The sequence below is a fragment of the Cervus elaphus genome, chromosome 13 (assembly GCF_910594005.1).
Source record: "Cervus elaphus chromosome 13, mCerEla1.1, whole genome shotgun sequence".
Taxonomy (NCBI): Eukaryota; Metazoa; Chordata; class Mammalia; order Artiodactyla; family Cervidae; genus Cervus; species Cervus elaphus.
In genome coordinates, this window is record NC_057827.1 from 68,437,923 (window position 1) to 68,450,892 (window position 12,970).

The 12,970-nt window shown below is 48.5% G+C and overlaps 1 long non-coding RNA gene across 1 annotated transcript; it reads right to left on the reverse strand.

Moving 5' to 3' along the window:
• Positions 1–5,586: 5,586 nt before the first annotated feature.
• Positions 5,587–9,745, reverse strand: LOC122706196. Its single transcript, XR_006344337.1, has 3 exons — positions 9,614–9,745; positions 6,511–6,617; positions 5,587–6,268 (listed from the first exon to the last, which is right to left on the reverse strand). It is a non-coding gene; the product is annotated as an uncharacterized LOC122706196 (long non-coding RNA).
• Positions 9,746–12,970: the final 3,225 nt, after the last annotated feature.

Below are 12,970 nucleotides of genomic sequence, written 5' to 3' on the forward strand. Positions count from 1 at the left end.
CCGGTCCACAGGGCCGCGGGGCACGTGACCGCGCCGACGGGGTAAAGGGCTTAGAGCCGCGCCCGGGGTAAAGGGCTTAGAGAGATATGGAATCAAGACGGGCTTTCGGCCGGCGAAGCTGGCGGGCTTCCGGCGGGTCCCGGCGTCCGCACGCCGCCGCCGTGGGCAAGTCCCAACCCTGACTGAATAAGGAGCCCGCCGGAAACTTGGTCCGGCCTTCAGTGCCCTCAACTGTGAGACAGGCCCAGGGCTGCCCCCAGGCCAGGGGAGGCGGGGTGCGTGGAACGCGCCGCCGGCTAGGAAGCGGGGCGAAGGCCAGGCGGGACTCGGCAGCCCCGGGAAGCGGGTGCCCGGTTCCACCGCCCGGGAAGCTGACCGCGGTTTACGCGCTGAGCAGAGCCCGCTGTCCTTGTCTGACTTCCGGGGCCAGCCGTCCAGAGTGGGTGTGTGGCGGTGCGAACCGCCTTCTCGCCCTGTGTTGTCTTACTAGGTCTTAACAGCAGCGGTATGGGGGTCGGCGTCGTAGAGGGGGTCAGTGCTGAGGCCACACAGCCTGGACGCGAAGGAGCCAGGGTTGGACCCAGGTGTCCGCCTGCTCAGCCCGCAGGCCTTCCACTAGGTGGCTCCTGCACCCGGAGGAACCCATGCAGCTCCTCCAGAAGGGACTCGGCTCTCGTCAGTGAGAACCGCCTGGCCCTCGTGCCCCTTTGATCTCCATCGTCGACCCCGGTGTCCGGAAGGCCAGGCCCCTGGTCTTCTGGGAGCATACTCAGGATGCTGGAAGGGCGGGCGGGAGCTGCGAGTTTCACCGTAAAGGGAGGGGCGGGCCCTGAGCAGACGCGGCATGGCCACCCGGGGACCCTTTCCCCAGAGAACCAGAGCCACCCACTGCCTCGTTAGGAGGTCTGATCCCCCTCGAGAGGAGGGGCTCTGTGACCCATGCGGTCATCACAACAGCCCCTGCCTCCCTTTCTTTAACAGACTTAAAAGGTGTTCGGTTTGCTGCAATGAGTAAAGGGGTACCTGTGTTACACCCCATGCCACCACCACACACAGCACAATTTCCTTTGTTATTGACATCTTACATTGGTATTTCCTTTCTTATTGACATCTTACATGGGTGGTGCGTTTGCTACAGTTGATTAAACGGTATAGACACGTTATTGTTAACTGGAGTCCACAGCTTGTTCAGAGTTTCTTCGTTTTTTTCCCAGTATGTTTCTGCTCTGTCAGGATCCCGTCCAGAATACTGCATCACGTGTGATTGTCCACCTCACTTTTTTATTGTGAAGGCGCAGTATTGAGAGATGAGGTTAAAGAAGCACAGACTTGCTGAACTCCTTTGTCCTTGGCTTCAAGTCTGAGTGGATGCTAGGGCGGAAGCTGCTGCTGGGGGCTGCGTTCTGTGTTGTGTGTGACAAGTGGCAGCCGAGGGGGCCCTGGGTTCTGGGAAAAGGCAGTGCTCCGAGGAGGAGTTCCTTCCAGAGCAGCGCCTCCGGCTGGGGTGATGGGGAGTTATTGTTTAGAGTAGAAATTGTCTGTTTGGACACGGACAGTGGTGATAGCTGCCACCGATTGTACACTTAGAATGCTTCCATTTTATGTATGAGTGCATGCATGCTAAGTCACTTCTGTCGTGTCCAACTCTGTGCGACCCTGTGAACTGCAGCCAGCCAGGCTCCTCTGACCATGGGATTCTCCAGGGGAGAAGACTGGAGTGGGTTGTTGTGCCCTCCTTCAGGGGAATCCTCCCAACCCAGGGATCAAACTTGTGTCTCTTATGTCTACCTGCATGGGCAGGTGGATTCTTTACCACTAGCGCCACCTGGGAAGCCCCAGTTTTATGTATATTTTACCACACTTTTTTTTTCAAGCTGAGGAAATAAATATGCAATTTAAAATAGATATCTGGTCTTAGCTTTTCAATAAAGGAAACCTGTATGTATATGCTTCAGAACTAAACAGAACTGTGCCCAGAAGGCCCTACATTCCTCCCAGACCTGGGATCAGGGCTCAGTGCAGACGGGGCTCCATCACTGCCATCACTATTACTGGTAACAGCATTAACAAGAGCTGCTGTGAGTGATCTCTCACTGTTCTGGCAGCTCTACCGCCTTATCTCACGGGTTCCTCACAGAGCTGCAGGAGCAGTTAGGTTCGTTAGCTTCATTTAAAGACGAGGAAGATGGCACAGAGAAGTTAGGGGACTCACCCAAGGTCACGCCGCTGGTAATGGCAGCACCAGGATCGCAGCAGAACCAAAACTTGCTCACCACCCCCTGCCATGCCAGCCTCACATTCCAAACCCCTCCAAAGGCAGCTCGGTAGCAGAAGAAAGGTATCCTTCAACAAGCCTGCGAGCGAGGCTGGTGGGTGTCTGCGGAGCCCTTCATCCTGTGGAACTGAGGACTGTCAGCAGGAGCCGCTGGTCGCCTGCTGTGTCAAACGCCGCCCCAGTTTACTGAGCACCCGGGTCTGCTCTGGGCTGGGGTGCTCCATGCATCGCCTGGAGGTCTCTAGCCCCACACTGGCTGGATTTCAAGTTCCACCAAAACATTCCGTAGCCAAGTAATTTGGGGAACACCGCACCTCCCTGCCCCCTAGAGAATCATGTGGCTTTCGCATAGATTTCACATGCCGCGGAAAAGTCCTGTCCTTAAGCTTTGTTTAGCATAGGGATTCCCAACCTCACTTGATCTCAGAGGCCCATTTTCAACGTACCACCAGCCCCCACCCTCCAGGTTACGAGGCACAGTTTCTCCAGGCAATACTGGGCGATGTGCTTCTAAACACAGCATCTCATGTCTTCACGGGCGAGGAACAGACGTAGAGAGAGCTTAAGTGGCTTAACCACAGCCCCTTCTTGCTCAATTTAGAAAATAAATACAAAATTGCTTAGGATAGAGAAACAGCAATTGTCAGACTTAAAGAAGGCCGACTAGCAGTGAACAGGGGATTCCAGCATCTATTGGGGTCAAGGAAATAGTATGTGTTTGCTGATGAAACACTACGTCCTGTCACTCTCAGGGCCAAATGGGGTTTTATCTTGTCAATAAAATTGTGGACATGTCCACTCCGCCTTCATGCTGAAAAGGGACCGTTGCACTGAGGTTCGACAAAGTCCCAGCTAGCAAGACACCATGCCCTGTGCTCTGCACCTCACCGGATAGGGAGTACCACTGGGGATTTGGGTCGGGGGCGGGGGGAGGCTGTAAAATGTGTCCATCCCTTGAAGTAAAGGAGGAAACTTTTTTTGTCAAAGTGAACAATTGGATGCTTAACCTTCCGAGCAGATATTTGGATGACCATGCTGCCACCCTAGGCCAGTGGTCACCATTTTACAGATGGAAAGTGGAGGCTCAGAGAGCGGCTGCTGGGGGATGTTTGGGCAAGAGAGGGAGCAATGGCAGCCCCTCTGTGCTTGGTGCTACATTAGAGACGGTGGGGGGGGGAGAGATAGCCCACACTGTCTTGATGGTTAAAGGGCTCTAGGCATGCGCAGTATCACCTGAGTTTGAGCTCTTCGTATGGTCTTGCTACCTATGAGATCTTAAGCAGGTTACTTCTGCCTTCGACCGTATCACCCTGTGTTCAAACTGCGGTGATAGTAAGCTATCTCACCAACGTTGTGGATGTCAGATAAAGCCATCAGATCAGGCTAGCTCATGATGATGCACAGCCATGCTTGTTACAGGCATGACTGTCCAGCCACAAACGTGTGCGGGCCATTCCACTGGCTCCATTTTCTGTAACAGCCTAATTTCTGACCCCAGTTCCCATCCCACGATTCCACGGGGTCTGTTCCAGAGTTCTGCACGTTCCTGAGTCAGGACTCCCGCAGGAACAGGGTCTGGGCTGGGGGTGATGGGACCTGCTGGCCACTCCTCACCCATCCACACCAGTCCCTGCAGCCCCTGGATCCTATGCCACAGTGCTGCTCCCAGCCTCGAGGGCTGCTTTGGTGAGCCTGTCGGGGGTCCTGCACCTGAGCGCACCCCTTCCATTGCTCTCTGGGGGCCCGTGGGCAGCAGGCCTGGGACCTCCTCACCTACCTCTCCCTGCAGCCCAGGATACCTCATCACCCACCACTTCTCCAGGACACTTTGCCCACAAGGGAGACACCAGTTCTTCCTTCCTCTTCCTTACATCCTTGTTGTCTGGGACTTAGGGGAAAAGCCAAAGTCTGAAATACCCACAGGCACCTTCCGCTTTCAGTCCTGGGGCAAGGGGCCCAGGCTGGCTCCTACTTGCAGGGGGCAAAGGAGCAGGAAGAGGGAAGGAAAGTGACAAGGTAGGCGGCCCCTGCTTACACAGCTCCGACAGGCACAGATCCTAGTTCCTGTGGGCCAGTTAAATAACAGCAGCCCCCGGCGTGGCTGGGATATCAGTGTGTGACCGTGAGTAACTGCCTCAAGCACAAACTGCGCTGCGGGCTGTTCAGCCTGCACCAACCCATCACGGTGCTGCTTTCACAGTCTCGCCCACGGCGCACCTGCCCCTCGGTTCCCACCGCCCGCAACGTCCGTAGCTGTGTTGGCTTCTGTGACAAACCCACTTAACATGTTACAGAAATCTATCAATTGAGGAACCTCCCCGGTGGTTCAGTGGCTAAGACTGTGCTCCGCAATGCAAAGGGGCCTGGATTTAATCCCTGGGTGGGGAGCTAGATCTCACAACTAAGAGCCACCTGCCCTAAAGGACTCACATGCTGCAGTGAAGATCAGAGATCCCCCCTGCAGCAACTAAGACCTGACCTAAAAATATATAAATTAAAATAAATAAATTTTTTAAAATGTATCACTGACACAGGGAGTTTGCCAAAAGGTGGAAGTGCAGGACAGGTACCAAAGCTGCTAATAATGCTGAAAGTGAAAAACTGCTAATAATGCTGAAAGTGAAATTGGAGTGAACTGGGCTTCCCAGGTGGCGCTAGTGGTAAGGAACCTGCCTGCCAGTGCAGGAGACATAAGAGATGTGGGTTCAATCCCTGGGTCTAGGAGGAAGTGACTTAGTATGCATGTGACAATTCTAGAAGGAAGAACTGGTGGGAGGTGTGGATTCCACTGCTGCTCCAGGGCCAGAGTGTGCGGCTGAGGAACCTGGTGAGTGATGAGAAGGAGGAAGACTCCGAGGAAGTGATGCCAATAAAAACCTTCATGGTAAAGGAACTCAGAGATGTTTCAAATCATTGAACGTGCAAAGGCCACGTCAGAGGCTGGTCCAGATCTAGAAAGGACATTGACAGTTCACCATGGCAGAGAAAAGAGGCTTGTTCCCTATCGTCAGTTATACAGTCAGAAGGGGGCAAGCACTGTTCAAACTACTCCTGATAAGTTTTTCTTAAAATTGTGGTTAAACACACATACTATAAAATCCACCTCCAAGTATACAATTTGTGGCATTAAGTCCACTCACACTGTTGTAAAAAGTCAGACCACTTCGTGAATTTGTGTCACCTTTGGGCAAAACTGTGCTCACCTTCTCTGGATCTTTCCAGTTTTAGCATCTGTGTGACCTTTGTACAAAGAAACAGAGCACTTAATTCTCCGTGCTTCTGGTGTTTTAAGTTAGAATGTACTAGATAAATGTTAGTTGTACTATTTTTTATTTCCCTATGTAATTATAACCAAGAAGAAAATTGTTAATATTTTGAAGGTCATAGAACAATCACACTTTCCCCACTGATTTTTTTTTTTCTATCACTTGTTCATTAAACAATTTCTATTGGGACAAAGTTCACATAACATACAATTCACCACCTTAACCATTTTTAAAGTGTACACTTCAGTGGCTTTTAGTATATTAATGGTATCCTGCAAACCTCCCCCACGCACTGACTAAGGTGGTTTTGCATGTTTTCAACTTGGGGCAGTCATTTTTAGAGTCCCACGCTACCTTGCAAATCAGACTCCTTGTACTTCAAAATATTACCCTCTCACGGAGAAATCAGCCCAGTATGTCATTCCTGTAGCCTGCCTGCATGACCATCCAGCCTTGTCATTTTCAGTGAGGTATGCAATCTCTCCGAGACTTGGTTTCCTCAGCTATCAATTAGGGATAATTGCGCGTTCGTTCACTCAGTAAATATTCAGAGAGTCCTAGCTCTGTGCTGAACTTTGTTCCAGGAGCTGGAGATACAAAACCTTGGGCTTCCAGGGCACGTGGTGGGGCACCTACTCTGAGCAAGGTATGCCCAGGGGACACTTTCTTTGTCTCTCCAAACTGATGAGACAGCACTGCCTCTGGAAGAGAGTTGTTGGCATCTGCCCTTTAAAAAAAAAAAAAGAAAAAAAAACTCCTTTACAATTAGGAAGAGATATATAGCTATCTGCTTTGATTATCTTTATCATTAAGTAGTAGTTCAAGGTTTCTGACTATCACCATAGTTCCCCAAGTCAAATCCACTCTCTCTACAGTCAACCAGCTCTCCCTTCCCAGCACTCCTCCTGAGGGCACCCCATTACCCAGCAAGCTTTTTGTATATTTTGAATTATGTTAATACCTAATTACCTGATGCACTGGGGTCTTGTTCTTCAAGAAGAAGAAACTGGTGAAAGCCAGGAATCATAACATTTTATCATTGGAGTGTCTGCACCCTTAACAACTTATTTTAAACTCTATAAAAGAAAAATACATTTACATATAAAAGTATATTCATGTATTTGCCAATTTTACTGGATACATAGCTTCTTTCAACCCTCATTTAACTCTCTATCTATTTGCTGAGGTATGAACACTAAAATAAAGACCCTACATTTCCCAGACTCTCTTGCAGCTAGGATTCTGTTGGACATAAGGTTTTACCAACTGAACATATCCATGCAAGCCTTGGGTATAATCTTTCCAAGGAGATTAGGGCAATGGGGGTCAAGCAGACTCTGGCAGACATGTACGTTGGCAGTAGCTGGACCTAAGCCCCTCTGCCTGGTCACCTGCTTCATGGTGTGGGTGATCAGACAGGAACAAGCTCTGCCTTCTGGGTGACAGCTGTTGTGGCAGGGCCATAAAGCACAGGTCTGGATCAGACCTTGATGTCTGTGCCTTTTTGTAAGCACTCAACTCCCTCTATGAAATCCCTTTCTACTTAAAATACCTGGAGTGGGTTGTTTCCTGGCCTGAACACTAAATGAGTCCACAATGGCTTTTAAGTTTGTGGAGCCTTTAGTTTGGGGAAGATGCCCATTCAAATGCCTCCTCATCTTCCATGCACAGTCCACACCTGTGATAGACTGTGTATAATTTCATGGTTTCTTCAGTGTGAGAGCTGAAAGGCACTGTGTTAGCAGGTGATACACAGAATCCTGGATGTTTATGATTTCCCCAGTGTCTTCATTTATCTGACTTGAATGTAATTCAACAATATTTTTAGGGACTTGCCTTTATCTGGTCTTCCCAAAAAATTCAACTTCATTTTCTTAGAAACAGAACTCCTTTTGCCTTCACATCTCACTGCTTACTGCAGCATTTCATTTCCCCTCTCTGTGAGTTTACATATCCATGTCCAGTGATGTCACACTTGGCCATGTGACTTGCTTCGACCAATGAAATATGAGAGGAAGTGACCCATGTCGTTTTTGAGCAGAAACCTAAGAGCCAGCATGTGGTTCTCTCCATAGTTCATTCCTTCTGCCATAGAACGGGTGCTCTGGTCTGACTGTTTGTATCCCCTGTCCTGATTGTTTGTACCCTGCCCCAGGGGACATGCTGAAGCCCCAGCCCCCACGCTGATATTTGGAGATGAGGCCTTTGGGAGGGAATTAGTTCATGAGAGTGAATTCCTCATGAATGAAATTAGTGCCCTTATTAAAAAAAAAAAAGAAAGAAAACACACTAGAGTGAATTCCCTGGTGATCTAGTGGTTAGGGCTCAGTGCTTTCACTGCCGTGACCCAGGTTCCATCCCTGGTTGGGGGACTAAGACCACATAAGCCATGTGGCCAAAAAAAAAAAAAAGAAGAAAGAAACACTACAGAGATGATTTCTCTCTTTGCTATGTAAGGACACAGCAAGAAGGCAGCCATCCGTAAACCAGGAAGACAGCCCTTGCCAGAACCCAAGCATGCTGCACCCCCAAACCCAGGCTCCCAGCCTCCAGAACTGTGAACAATAAACATTTGTTGGTTAAGCCCCCAGTCAATGTATTCTGTTACAGCGGCCAGAACTGGCCACACCACAGACAGTGCTCCAGATGACGCTGTTCCTTCAGCCTGGATCTCAGAAGATCACACGGGGCAAGGTTACAGCCAACCCCCGGTGGACACGTATCTGGGGCAGGAAATGAGCCTCTACTGTTCGAGCCGCTGAGATGTGTGTGTCCTCTGTCACTGCAGCCCAGCCCAGCCTCCTGTGATCAGAACGGGGACCCATCCTCTCCCCGGTCTTGGGTGGTGTCTGCTCCACTGGGTTCTGTGACTATGGTGTGGAGATCATTTCAAAAGCCTCCCCCTGGGTTCAATAAAAAACTAAAAATACAGCTACCAAATGATCCAGCAATCCCACTCCTGGGCTTGTATCTGGAGAAAACAATACTTCAAAAAGACACACATGCCCCAGTGTTCGCTGCAGGTCTACTTACAACAGCCCAGACATGGAACCAACCTCACTGTCCATGACAGAGAAATAGAGAGGATGTGCACACATATACAGTGGAATAGCACTCAGGCATTAAAAAAAAAGAGAGAATGAAATAATGCCATTGGCAGTATGGGTGGACATATAAATGATTATACGAAGTGAAGTAAGTCAGACAGAGAAAGACAAATGTCAAATGATATCACTTATGTGCGGAATTTAAAAATTGGTAGGAACTCCCCTGGTGGCTCAGTGGTAAAAAATCTGCCTGTCAGTGCAGGAGATCTGGGTTCGATCCCTGATCCTGGAAGATCCTACATGCCTCGGAACAACTAAGCCCACGTGCCATAACTACTGAGCCTGTGCCCTAGAGCCCAGGAACCACACCTACTGAAGCGCGGGAGTCCTAGAACCCGTGCTCTGCAAAAAGAGAAGCCATCACAACGTGAAGCCTGGGCACTGGAACAAGAGAGTAGCCCCCCCTAGCCACAGCTAGAGAAAGCCTGTGTGCAGCAGGGAAATTCAAAAATAAATAAATAAAATTATTTTTAAACATTTGTACAAATGAACTTATTTACAAGATAGACACAGGTTTACAAGCATAGAAAACAAACTTAGGGTGGTTACCAAAGTGGAAAGGAGTGGGGAGGGATAAATTAGGAACTGGGGATTAACACACACACGGTACTAGATATAAAATAATCAGCAAGGATCTACTTGTTAACGGGCTATACTCCAATACAAAATAAAAAGTTTAATTAAAAAAAAAACTTACTGTCTAGCACAGGAGCACCACTCAATCCTCTGTAGTGACTACATGGGGAAAAATCTGAGTAAGAATAGATATAACTGAATCCTTTTGCCGTACACCTGAAACTAACACAACACTATAAATCAGCTAACTCCAACATAAAATGAAAAATTTAAAAAAAACCCAAACCCCCCAAATTGCTACCTGGTCCTAGTATTTATGGCTGACACAAACGGATAGAACAGAAAGAGGGCCCGGAGCAGGAGCTTGTGTCTGAGGAAGCATGAATCACCTTTCAGGAAGGAAATCCCAGGAAACCGACAAGAGACGTAGCCTGCTGCCGGTCATCCCTCACCTCATGGTCCAGTAAACTCTTCACGAGGGTCGGAACGTGGACTCGCACCATCTGCACCTGCAATGTCTGCTGCAGGCATCAGAGGCCCGGAAGACCAAGCTCCCTCTGCAGGTCCCTCCCACTTAGTGACAAGACTGTCTCTGTGTCAGGATCCAAGTGAATCACCTACTGCAGCACAAAGATGCTGACAGCAGCGTGTTGCAACGACGCTCCTAAGGGAGCTGCCAAAAGGTCACGTCTCTGCCACACTGGGCTTCCCCAGGTGACTCCGCGGTAAAGAATCCGCCTGCGATGCAGGAGACAGGGGTTCAGTCCCTGGGTCAGGAAGATCCCCCAGAGAAGGAAATGGCTACCCACTCCAGTATTCTGGAGAACCCCACGGACAGAGGAACGTGGTGGGCTACAGTCCATGGGGTCGCAAAGAGTCGGACACGACTGAGCAGGCAGGCAGGCAGGCCGGTGACACATCAGACACACAGGTCTTTGGCTCATTCTACTTTGCAGAGGACACGGTGACAGACTTGCAGTGGGGTGATCTATCCCACGGCCACAGGAGGTCTCAGACAGCTTCATTTTCTGCAGATGGATGCCTAGCTTCCTCCCACCCCACAGTCTCGAAGCTTCCATGATGCAGGATTCAGTGTTCTGGTCAGATGAAGAAGCTGTCTCTGGAATAGCGGTGCACTCATTTCCCTAGGACTGCTGTAGCAAATCACCACACACTGGGTGGTTACAACAAGAGAAATGTGCTCTTACCCAGTTCTGAAGCCTGGACATCCAAAATCCAGATATGGGCAGGTTGGTTCCCTCGGGAGACTCAGGAGCATTTGCTCCAGGCCCCTCCTGGCTCCTGGTGGTGGCCAGCAACCCTTGGCTTATGGACACATCGTTCCAGTCTCTGCCTCCACGGTCACATGGCATTCATCCTGTGTCTGTGTGTCTGGGTCCAAATTTCCCTCTTCTCGTGAGGACACCAGGCACTGGATTTAGGGCCCACGCTAATCCAGAATGACCTCATCTCAACTTGATCACATCTGCAAAGACCCTATATCCAAATATGGTCACATGAGGTTCCAGGGGTCAGGACATCAACATATCTTTTGGGGGGACATAGTTCAGCCCACAACAAGTGGCCTCTCAAATCCCCAGACGGCCCACCAAGTGACTCTTGATAAAGATACATCTAGAAATTTGTATTTGTGTTGCCCCTTCCCAAAGTCTTGAGGAAATGAAGGAATGCATTGTGGGGGACTTCCCTGGCAGTCCAGTGGCTAAGACTCCACACTTCCAATGCAGGGGGCCCAGGTTTGAGCCTTGGTCAGGGAACTAGATCCCACATGCTACAACTAAGACCCAGCACAGCCAAATAAATTAAAAAAAAATTTTTTTTTAAAGAAATGCATCATGGGTACCATTTCAACCATGGATGGAGCTAAGCTCCAAAGGTCTGGAATGACATAGAGTGAAGATCACAGTGTGTGTGTGACAGGAGGGGTGCTTAGTATGTAGCATCGTGGAAATGTCAAGACCATTTCTTTTTTTTTTTTTTTTTGTGACCATTTCTTTACAAGTCGGCTTTGATGTATCTGCAGGTGATGATAGCTTACAGTGAACGGTGTGAGATTTGTGATCTCCGAAGAAGATTTATCTTTGGGACCAGGGACCAGGCTTGATCACTCAAGAGCTTTTGTGTAGCAGAGTTTTATTAAAGTGAAAAACAGACAGAGAAAGCTTCTGACACAGACATCAGAAGGGGGATGAAGAGTGCCCCCTCTTGTTAGTTTTAGCTGTTGTATGTCTGCTAGAAAGCTATTACTCAGATAAGAGAGACACCTCAAGGCTGAAGGAGTTTCACCAGGCGCCTCTCCAAAAAATGCATTTTTGAGATAGGATGGCATGAGGTGTGTCATCCCCCAGCCATAAAACAATTGATGTGAATACTGGTTTGTGGAGCTATTATTAGCCCACGGTTTGAGAAAAGAAAAAAAGTTAGTCTTAGGTGGAAGCATTTTAAAGAAAGGCAAATTCCAAAGCAAATACATAGTTTCATTAACATAGCTTAAGAAAAACATTCCCATAAGAAAAAAGCATTGAAAAAAAAAAAAAAGAAAGAAAAAAGCATTGGCTTTTCTTAGCTCAAGGTTTGAGAAAAGTTAAGTTCAGGTGGAACCAGGTGTTGTCACAGCAACACAGAATTTTAAGAGACACTGGCAGCCTATTTCCTCTGTTTGGAGATCCCTGGCCTTCCTGCCTGTTATGCTCTCAGTAACAGTTTCTGAGTCATACCTTTTAAAAATCTTCTGTTTTTTTTAGAATCACCTTGTAATTCACTGGGAAGGAACAGAAGCACTCTATTTCCTCAGGTCTCAGAGGCTCCCTCCTCACTCATGGTGAGCAAAATGCAGTTCCAGGCACTGGCCTGCCCTGCATTTCAGCGTTAACCAGAGCAAGCCCTGCACTGCGTGGAATCACATTCTAGTTGGAGGAGTGGACCCTGAGCAAGAATCGCAAGTATATCTCGTACAGAGAAACATGCCCCTAAGGAAAATGGAGCAATTAATAAAGGGGCGAGCAGTGGGGAGCAGTGGGGAGCAGGGGCGAGCAGTTATTTTGTAGGCTCCTCTAAAGGGTCCTGCTTTAGCGGAGGTCTGGTGAAGAGAAGGAGCGAACCCTTTAGGATCCTGGAGGAATATATTTTTATTTTTATTTTTAAAAAAAGTTTAATTGAAATATAGTTGATTTACACTGCTGTAGTTTCAGGTATACGGCAAAGTGATTCAGTTATAAGGGGATCAAACCAGTCAACCCTAAAGGAAGTCAATCCTGAATATCCATGGGAAGGGCTGATGCTGAAGCTGAAGCTCCAATAATTTGGCCACCTGATGTGAAGGACTGACTCATTGGATAAGACTGATGCTGGGAAAGATTGAGGGTAGGAGGAGAAGGGGACAACAGAGGATGAGATGGTTGGATAACACCACCGACTCAACGGACATGAGTTTGAGCAAACTCCGGGAGATGGTGATGGACAGGGAGGCCTGGCGTGCTGTAGTCCATGGGGTCGCAAAGAGTGGGACATGACTTAGCGACTGAACAGCAACACCATATATATATGTATATTCTTTGTCAGATTCTCTTCCATTATAGATTATTACAAGATATTAAATATAGTTCCCTGTGCTATATAGGAGGTCCTTGTTGGTTATCTTTTTTTTTTTTGAAATGTTAGAAATTTCTTTATTATTATTTATTAAGCACCAGCTTAATACTGCAGACATTTCAAATCACCAGGCA